Source organism: Pteropus vampyrus, unplaced genomic scaffold (genome assembly GCF_000151845.1).
Source record: "Pteropus vampyrus isolate Shadow unplaced genomic scaffold, Pvam_2.0 Scaffold25, whole genome shotgun sequence".
Classification (NCBI taxonomy): domain Eukaryota; kingdom Metazoa; phylum Chordata; class Mammalia; order Chiroptera; family Pteropodidae; genus Pteropus; species Pteropus vampyrus.
In genome coordinates this window covers 10,950,927-10,961,382 of record NW_011888806.1, presented here as the reverse complement: position 1 = coordinate 10,961,382, position 10,456 = coordinate 10,950,927, and the positions used below count along the sequence as shown (strand labels likewise).

The 10,456-nt window shown below is 37.4% G+C and overlaps 1 protein-coding gene across 1 annotated transcript in view; it reads left to right on the top strand.

Annotated features, from left to right (window-relative positions):
- Positions 1-2,051: 2,051 nt before the first annotated feature.
- Positions 2,052-10,456, top strand: part of ARHGAP24 (Rho GTPase activating protein 24) — a 464,137-nt gene continuing 455,732 nt past the window's right edge. Inside the window, exon 1 of the mRNA XM_011356326.2 lies at positions 2,052-2,242. The gene's annotated coding sequence lies outside the window, so the exon portion shown is untranslated. The remainder of the gene's footprint in view (positions 2,243-10,456) is intronic.

Below are 10,456 nucleotides of genomic sequence, written 5' to 3'. Positions count from 1 at the left end.
AACATCCTTCCCTGGTTAGAATCTTTCAAGTTTCTTGTTTAAGAGTTTATTTCTCCTTTAAAGTTGCTAGAGTCTATACGAGGGATGTCTCCCAATACCAATTAATCCACAAATAAAAAAGACATAACATAGTCTAGTTCTGTGAACAGCCAAGCACTTATAGTTCAGGTTATTCTCTCCTGGAATAAAGGTCTTTGCAAAATCCCTAAGGGGCTTCTAGGAAAGGAATACAGTGGCCCTTCTTTGTGGAGATGTAGGAGGAGAAAAGGAGATTTATATTGGTAGCTATACCTCACCCCTGCTTAATCTCCAAGTGACAATCTTTTTTATCCTTTAGTTGTCCTGTCTATTTTAAGATAATCACATATCACAAAGGTCAAAGAAGTGATGTCAAGTGGAAAGTGTGGAGACAGAGTCAGGAGAAATTCAAAGGGAAGGGTAAAGGTCTTGGATATGAGTGTGTCACAGAGGCAAGTCTTAATCTTTTGGATTAGGGACTACGGAGTAACCACCCTGAGTTCAATTTTGTATTGTCTTCAGTCTAAATTGTTTGTAGTAATAATTGTTAGGTCTTGAAATAGGATACTGACATGATAGGTTCCTTGTCTTTTTTAAATGTCACTGTCTTGAATCATAGGTATTGGCACTTGTCTTCCTGAGGCTTTTGAATCCACCAAGCAGGCAGATTTCATTTTGGTTAATTTCATTGTCCTCCAGCTTTCATCTAAGATTGCCCATTGTCGTGTACCTGCCAAGGTACAGTTAGAACAGGTAAAGCCATGTTAGCTGCTGAAGGTCATTTATTCCTACCAATTAGAAAATAAGCTACATTGCTTCTGGCTAGGAATTCCATATGCATTTTTAAAAAGGCCAGAGCAGCATACCAGGAAGAAAGACTCTAAGAAACCAGAGAGAGAGGATAAAAGAGAAAAACGTATCGGTGTCCACACAGACTTTTATTTTTGGTGTTTCTAAATTTAAATGTATGCTTTTCTTCCATATCACTGGAGATCTCGAATGAGGCCACTCTTATTTTGTGTCTTAAAGAAGTCTGGTGACGATTTCTAAATAATCTAAAGTGGAGATCTTTATAAAGCTTTTTGAAACAATTCGAATTGGATTTCCAGGTAACCAACACTGTAAGATCTAGATTTGAAATTATATATTTATTTGTTTGTTTTTTGGTAGTGGTATGAGGAGAGGGGGTTGCTTCAGCAAAAACGATTACTTATTCTGTCCTCTTTCTTTCATACAGTGTAATTCTGAGAGCTCTTAAACCATGATAAGAAGAAAGTAATTATGCTTTGAATTTCTCTAAGGATCTAACTAGAGGGCATCCATCCAAATAAGCATTTCTAGGAATCTAGGTGTAATGACCCAGGTAATTCTGATTGAGAAATAAGATTTTACGCAGAGCAGAGGGAAGCAAGTAAAACCGGTGTGTGGGGTTTGGCCAAAGTACTGTAGAGCTTCTAGAGGTCAGGAGACCTGTATTCTCCATCCTTCTCGAACCATCAGCCCCAGATCTGTAACCAACACGTATCTATGATACACGTGAAATGAGTGATGGCAGCTGCGGAGGGACCGAGCCAGTGTGGGCTGTTTGGTCGTCCGTGGCCGGATGCCGGGCGGTGTCACTCAGGCTCCGAGATAACCGAGCTGGGAGGCGCTGGGCGAGGGTAGGGCTCCTCCCGGCCTCCCCGGTAGTGCGGCTCGAGTCTTCTGAAGCTGCCAGTTGCCAAATGAAATCTGAAACCCCGAACTGCGTCTGAGGGTTGGCCCCGCTCAGTTGTTCCAGCCTCTTGTACTGTATATTTACTCATTCACACACAATCACTCTTTCTAACTTCTGGGACTCTTCTTTGCGCAACTGCTAGGATTTCTCAAGTGCATGTGGCAACTCAGCCCAGCTCCGAGTGGAAACCGGCGGGGCCGCGCAGGTTCTCGGAGGCCGGGGGAACTGTCAAGGCTGCAGCGGGGACAGGAGAGGATCCAGGCGCAGGCGGCGGTGGGGAAACACCCACAACTTTCCACCCCAGTCGCAGCTCTTGCGGCTGCCGTGTATTTCCTCCGAAACCACAGCTGCGGAGCAACCAAGTGCATGGAGCGCAACACTTCCCCTTGTTGTGGAAAGTAAAGGAACCCTCCCATCCCCTTTTTCTCTCTTTTTCTTTCTGCTTCTCCTGGGAGCCTTTTCCTTCCGAGCACCGCCGTCCCGCGTCTGTCCAGCGCTCGGAGCAGGGTAGGTGACGCCGCCACGGGAGAGTGGGTCCGCGCCGCCGCGGGAGGCTGGGAAGGGGCCTTGGGGGCGAGCGGGGTTCCGAGCACAGCTGCCTTCGACTGGGGAGGGGGCTGCTGGGGCGAAGGGGGATCGCAGGAATCCTGTGCTAGTGCAGTGTGTGTGTGTGTGTGTGTGTGTGTGTGTGTGTGTACTCGCGCGTGCACGCGCTCGCGAGCTTGTAGGATGGGAAACAATGCTTTTTTATTTTCAAAAGGATAAAAACGGCGCGAGTCGGTAGTATGTGTTTAAATAGAATTAATAAAAACTGTAATTCAGTTCTTTCTCTTACTATCTAGCCTCCGTTCCTCCCTGCTTGTTTCTGTTAGTGTCTTATGAGAGTTTCCTAGATAACAGACATACAGAGGTAGGTTTTAATAACAAACACTTTTATTGCAAACACAAAGCATTAGGGAATCTGGTGAATTTTAACCGCCCGAAAGATTTTGTCTAGATTTTGAAAAAAGTAACTTTTTGAGGAAGTATCCATCCTCTCTTGAGGACAAATTTGTAATATGTTCTCATTAAAAACAAACAAACAAAAAAACCTTTAGATTGTATTTCTTTTCTAAGTCTCAAATAGGAAGAGAGGTAATATTTCTCTGGGTTCTTTAGGTTTTTAATACCAACTAGTAATGGAGAGACCAGACTCCTTTTAGTCTATTTTAATTAATCTGAATTAAAAGATCATCTTCAAGTAATTTATTTTCATCATAGTTTATTTTGTCACTTTGTGGGGGGGGGGGGGGGGGGGGGAACCACCTAGCAAGATATCATTATTTCATCTCTTTCTTAAAAGAGAAAATAAATCATGCTGAGTATTTGAAATATAAAAGTTGTAAAGGGTTTGCTTTTCCATAAGTAAAACAATATGTGTTGCTGTGTCCACCAAGTAAGACAAATTAATTGAAATCCAGGGATATTTACAGTAGAGTTAAGAGCTTTACTCAATTACTGAGAAGATGGACAGACGGATTAAATTCAAACAATCTGTCCCCTGATTCTCATTAGCATGGAAAACCAGTCCTTAAGGGCAAGAATGGATGTTGGTATTAAACTGGGCATCATAAAACATAAAACACAGAACATTAATATATTAGAAAAAGCCAGAAAACAAGTATAAAGCCATATAAAACTTGTTAACATCTCTCTCTCCCTTTTAAATTTCTTAGTACTTCCCCTTCTCTGGGGATATTTCAAGTTCTAAGAGAGCCCATTCATATATAATTCCCCTTTTTGCCTTCTCTTCAGGTAGCAAGTCCTGACATCTGTTTTCTTTATAGCCATTGCTAAGTTGTCAGAGAATTTACCTTAAACATCTTGGAGAATCAAGATATTAACAAAATTTTAAAGTAAATAACATTGAGAAGAGTTATGGTATGTTCTTGGTGGAAGACCTTTAAGTGGGAAGAAGGGATAAACTGAGTTTTTCAGATCTGTAATTTAGTTTGAGGCATGATTAAGAAATACACAACCAGCATGATAAAAAGAATGAAAATCTGTAATCCTTTCTACATGTGAAAGGCGGTTGAAATTCAGTCTGTCTTTGGCTTTCAACTATATTATTTAGTTTTATTACATAATCTCAGGGGTTTGGATTTGAGAGGGGGATGGTTTCTCAGTAATGTTCTTTTGGGCTGTAGTATACACCGTGAATTAGAATCATTTTGAAAATACAAACTTGACAGTAAGTGGGAGAAGAAGTAAGTTCTCAAGAAAAAAAAAAAAAATCACTGCAGAGCAAATAGCAATGCATCTTTCCAGACAAGAACATGGTTTTAAGCATAAAAGTGAAAAGTGTTCTTGGCTGAAATCCCCAGTGAAAGCCTTTCAGGTTTTGTTTGGGATAGTAATGGCCCAAGTTCTGAGAGTTTTCATCCGGGCATGATTTTATTTACTGTGGGATTTTGGATTCTCCAGGGTGAAGGCGGGGCGGGGGGGGGGGGGGTGAGTAAGGAAAGTAAGGGGTGGGGCAAGAAGAGTAAGGAATGTGCAGCAGGTGGTAATAAGTGGTTTGAGTCTGATTATGTTGCTGTCTTGGCCAAAGCCTATTTGATGTTTACCAACAGCGCCCTGAGTAATTTTACTGTGACCTATTGGCCAAGGAAGTATGTTTTCTTTCTTGCTCTATTAGTGCCCAGGTTGCTTTCGCAGGGCTGAAAGCAGGAGGAGCTGCTGTGAAGTCCAGGCCATGCATTTGGTTCCTGTTCTTAGATTTCCAGTGCTGTGGGACCATCTCAGTTACCTGTAGTTATTCTGTGGTATTTTCTGGCTGTTGGTGTGCTTTGGAAAAACAATATGGAGGAGGCGGATAGAGCTTCAGTTTGGAGCCCAGTAGAAGGGACAACCACCCAGTTGGTTACACACGGGTGTGAAGAAGGTCGATGATAACAGGAACCTGAAGTATCCATTCTACACTAATAAAATTTACTGAGGAAAAAAGCAGAAGAGATTTAAAATTTTAAAAAGTGCCTGTTTACTCTTCAATCCATGGCTAACAGATTAAGAGTTCTCCTAAATGGAGAAAGGTATTTAAAAAACAAAATTATGAATAGTCAACTTAGCTATGAAGTTAACGCTCTTTATGTGAAGAGTTGGAGCCTCATATTGAGTCTCGAAATGATAACCCATCTATCTGTCTTTGTTACATGAACTCAAACTTTACAAGATAATGATGATTTCAGCAGCTAAGGTAAAGAACATCTGGAAGTAGAACAATTATTATGATGAGTCAAAAAATGTTTGATTTTTGGAGGTTATTGTGTACATGTGTGCTTTTAAGTAGCATCTTCATTTTACTGTGCTATTGCTACAATTAATCTTTATAAAGTACAGATCTAATTGTGTAAGTTACTTGTTCTAAAACCTTTGGTGGATCCCAATGACCTATAACATTAACTCTAAACTTTTTACTATAGTGACTAAAAGCTCTTCCAAGCCCTTCCTTTTTAGCTTCCTCTTCCTACCGAAGGGCTCCTACTGTTCACACTTTTGATTTCTTGTTCATGGATTTTCATTCTCTCAGAATTCTCTGTTCTTGGAAGTCTCTCTTGACTCTTGGTGGTCCATTTCAAGTGTGACTTCTTTTCATAGAACTTATCTGGTTTCATGCAGGAAGAATTAATCATTTCATCACGTCTTCTTTCATGGTGTTTTGAACATATTTTGAATAATAGTTTTATGTGTCTCTCCCTTAACCAACTACAGTGAGTTCTTTAATGGGCACATTAGTAGTTGGAGACCCACCTGTATCCTAGTACCCAGCTTAGTGTATGAGATACATAGGAGACACCTGTTAATGTTTCTTTAATAAACGAGCAAGCAAAGTCATGAATAAATAAAATACTAGTAGACTCCAATTTATGCAGATAGTTATTTCTCAAGAGTCCATTTGAAAAATGTCTATTTGGACTCACAGTTCATTTTCCAAAAGTAATAATGCTACAAAACCTAATTCAATTTCCAGACCAGTCCACACATGTCTATTTAATTCTTACAATAAATGAAATATTGTGCTTTTGCAATTATAAAGTAAAAGCAAAATGTAACAAAAAACTACTATGGAATTATCTTTTTCTTTTAGAATTCACAAAATATACTTAAGATTAAAGATAATAGAATAGTTATAGTAGATATAAATTTTCCAAACCTGTTTTTTTGTTTTTATATGATACTATAAAATCTGTACTCTAGCAAATCCTAGTGGGAGGTCTTGGATTTGGCTATGAGGACTAATAATGGAGTTAAATTTGGAGATTCTATTGCCCGTGGAATGGGCAATAATTTTAATTAATCAAATGAAATAAAAATAGTAATTTTGGCTATTTAATAATTATCTTGAGTGCTAGTGCTTGAGGAAAATTGTATTTAATTAAAGGAGAATGTGGAAGTGAATGGAAGGGAGGAAATTCAAGAGGGGCACTTTCTTTCATGTTACTGATTCTTTCTTATATTAATTTTCTTTTTGTCTCTTTTGTGCACTCAGGCAAAGCCAGAGTTTCTTTCTGAAAAAAACAAAAACAAAAACAAAACAAAAAAACACTCGATTTCTATGGTTATTTCTGCTGCCTAACATGTAGAAAAGGTGAGGTTGCACTCCATTTGAGCTAAAAATTCAAGCGAGCTCATTTCATTTTCAAAGCAGTGTACTGTTGTCACTTGCATACCTACTGTTTAGCACGGGGATAATTTTTCAATCAAGAATGCATACTTGTGTTTCTGGCACTGGCCAGGGATATTAAGCTTAAGTTGCTCTAATGTGGTATCTCTGAGAAGACTGGAAGAGCAAGTATTGATATTTAAGAGTAATAGTCAGTTTTCTAAATCTTCCATGCTCTCTATTTTTATCAAATTACATGATTACAAATTAACCTACCCTAATAACATTACAACACCTTTTGTTACATTATCTTGATTACATTATGCTTTAATATAATACTCTATTTTTACTGAAAGTCAATACAAAAGAGATAGGCTGCATGGAAAATATCTTGGCACTTTTTGTTATGTATTTCAGTATTCCTTATATAAAGAGCTCCATAAATTCATGTTTGCTTTTACTGCTTTGAAAAGTGTGTTACTTTTGAATAACTGGTGTTATTTCTTTTGTTAGAAGTAAAAAGAGACTAAGAAATCACCGGTTTCTCATTTTGGCTTGTCATCCAAGAAGCTCAGAACTTAAACTTGATTCTCAACTGCACCTTAGTCAAAGTTTTCTCATGACATGATTTATATCCTTTTAGCCTTACTTTAATGCATATTATCATCTCTATACCTTTGAAATAAAGTAACTCAAATCTATTATGGAAATAGTTTGATTTACCTTCATTTTGTATTTTTTAAACGCTTTTTAGACTTGTATTTAAATATTTAAAAATTTCTATTTTGTAGCTTCAGGCTAGTATTTTAGAGCCGATAATTTTTTCAGATCATTTTTTGTGCATGTGTGTGTAGTTCCTTGAAACATTCTAGGTACTGTTTTTATACTCCCTGATGGATAAAATGGCCTTGCCCCAAATGTTACATTTCTTGAAAACCTTAGAAAATCATATCTGAACTATTTTGAAAGTGGATATAAGACCAAACATGTGAGTTATTTTCAACATGTATATCAAAAATATATAGAGGAGTGACTTTAGAGATATCTCTGAGAAACAAGAAAAAGCTTTTTTTTTTTTTTTTAAACAAATGAAATCTATCAATAAATTGAGGCTTATGGAGCTGTAATTAAGGCTGTTTCTGCTTGTTAAATCGAGTCTTCAGAAAAACAAAGTCATTTAAAAACTTCCCCAAGGGGGGAAAATAGCTCTGATTTTGTTTTGAAAATTTTCTCTTTGAGTCTCACAGACTTTGATAACGATAAACACTCTAATGAATTAAGTATGTATAAGTTCCAAGCACTCTACGAGATGTTTTTTGTATATTATATATAATTCCAGAAGTTAGAAGTAATTAGTAATCCTAAAAGTAAACTATATTATACCTAATTCAGACGTCATTCTCATTGTATGAGAATGCTTAGGCTCAGAGCAATAAAGAAGCTTACCCAAGGTAATATAGTTAGTAAGTGAAATGGAGTTGAGAATCAAAATCAGGTCTACCTGCATCCAAATAGTCTGCTATTTTTACTATGTGGCCTTCTTCTCAGTGCTTTTCTCCTTCAGTTATTAATGTTAGATTAACACGTAGTCTGTGTAGTCCATGGATTTGACATACAGTATAGACCCTGGTCTCAACGTGATCTCCGTAAACTGACCTTGGAGTTCTCTTGTGATCCATTCATTCATTTGTTTGTTTGTTTGTTTGTTAATTTATTTATAATTTTTTTATAGTTCATAAAACTGAGGCGAACAAAAAGTAAGTGATTTTCATTATGTTGTACAGCTAATCAGTGGCAGAACTAGACTACAGATGTTCTACTGATGCCCTTTGTGTTCATACTGTCCAGTGTCACAAGCCTCATTTTAGGGTGATTCTCCATTCCTGTATATATATCTATATTTATTTATTTAATTTTTAAAAAATTTTTATTTTGAATTATAGTAGACATTCAATATTATATTAATTTCAGGTATACAGTGATTAGTGATTAGACATTTATATAACTTATGAAATGATCACCCTCATAAGTCTAGTACCCATCTGACACCATACATAGTTATTATAATATCATTGACTATATTCCCTATGCTGTACTTCACAAAATTGGCAATTTGTACATCTTAACTCCTTGACCTTTTTTACCCATCTTCCCCACCCCTCTCCCATCTAGTAGCCATCAAAATGTTCTCCATTTGGTTCTGTTTTGTTTGTTCATTTATTTTGTTTTTTAGGTTCCACATATCAGTGAAATCATATGGTGTTTGTCTTTCCCTGTCTGACTTATTTCACATAACATAATATCCTCTAGGTTCATCCAAGTTATCACAAATGGCAAAATTTCACTCTTTTTTTTTTTTATGGCTAATATTCCACTGTATATATGTACTACTTTATCCATTTATCTGTTGATGGATGCTGAGGTTACTTCCATATCTTAAATATTGAAAATAATGCTTCAGCGAACATAAGGATGCATATATCTTTTCAAATTAGTGTTTCGGGTTTCTCTGGATAAACGCCCAGAAGTGGAATTGCTGGGTCCTTCCTTGTCTTTTGTTATAGCCTTTGTTTTAAAGCCTATTTTGTCTGCTGTAAGTATTGCTACTCTTTTTTTGTTTGTTTCCATTTTCGTGAAATGTATTTTTCCATCTCTTTACTTTCAGTCTATGAGTGTCTTTCTATTTAAAGTGGGTCTCTTGTAGGCAGTGTATATTTGGGTCTTGTTTTCTTATCCATTCAGTTACTACTCTGTGTCTTTTGATTGGAGCATTTATTCCATTTACATTTAAGGTAATTGTTGATAGGTATGTAATTATTACCTCTTTATTATTCATATATTTGATCTTTCTTCTTCTTCTTCTTAAAGAAGTCCCTTTAAAATTTCTTGTAATACTGGTTGATGGTGATGAACTCCTTTAGCTTTTTCTTGTCTGGTATCTCTTGTGGTTCATTTAGACGACAGCATTCTTGCCCCAATGAGTTGAGGCTTCTGGAATGGGTTACTACTATCAAGATTCTGTTATGAGAAAAGAAATTCCAGCTACCACGGACCAGTAACTGAATCTATCTATAGTGATCAGCTAGTCCAGGCTTTACTTTCCGGTGAAAGGTAAACAGAAAAAAATATGGTCCTTGGGGCTTCTGTGATCTGCCCTCATTACTTAATTCCCAAACATGGGAACACATGCCCCAGCAACAGTGTGAGTGATAGTTGAAGTAGAGGAATGAGAAGGGGAGAAGTGGTCCTGGGTCTGGGGACTAGAGACCCAACTTGGGAAAGCTGAAAGATAGAAGGAAAGGATGATTTTGTTGGGGATAGCAACTAAGAAGGGGAAAAAATTGGGTTAGTGGTGGCAGTACTCACTGGCAACAGAAATTAAATTAGCAATAGAGAAAGAGATTTTCAAGCGAGTCTTTCTCAAGGAAGGGCATTAATCACAGGAATTGTTAAAGCGCATCACACTCCTGTTTATAGATATCTAGAGAAGAGGATTCTCCATCCTTCTTGAGGGGTTGTCTTTGATTGTTTCATTGTGTTGGGAATATCTAGCTTTAAAATTTCTCATATGAAGGAACTTCCAGCAAGAAAAAGAGCCTGCTGTTATCTTATTCCAGTTAATTTCATAAGCCTAGGATTTAGCTACATGAGTACCACCTTCAAAGTTCCATTTTGTTTTTTGTTTATGGTTTAATTGTTATTTTGAAATGGCCAAGTGCAATGTTGATGATTTTATATAAAGGTATCTATGGGGTATACAGAAGGCCTCAGCCTTCTCACATTTGTGACTTGCTGATTAGAAATTTCATTTTTTTGGTAACAATTCACACTTTCATCATGGAATAACTTTTCTGTATCTTTGAGGTTGGGTTCAAATTGGCAGGTTCGGTGGGGGAGCCTTGGTCTTTAGTACCTAGAGACAGGCAGAGGCCACAAGAAATGGTTTGAATCCAGATTTCTGAGAACTGCACAGCAGATAGAGCTGCTGGAGGAGGATGGATGAGAGAAGGGCAGAAGCAAGGTCATAGGATAACAAATGTCAGATGCCAAGGAATCAGGAGAAAATGCAAATCCAGAAA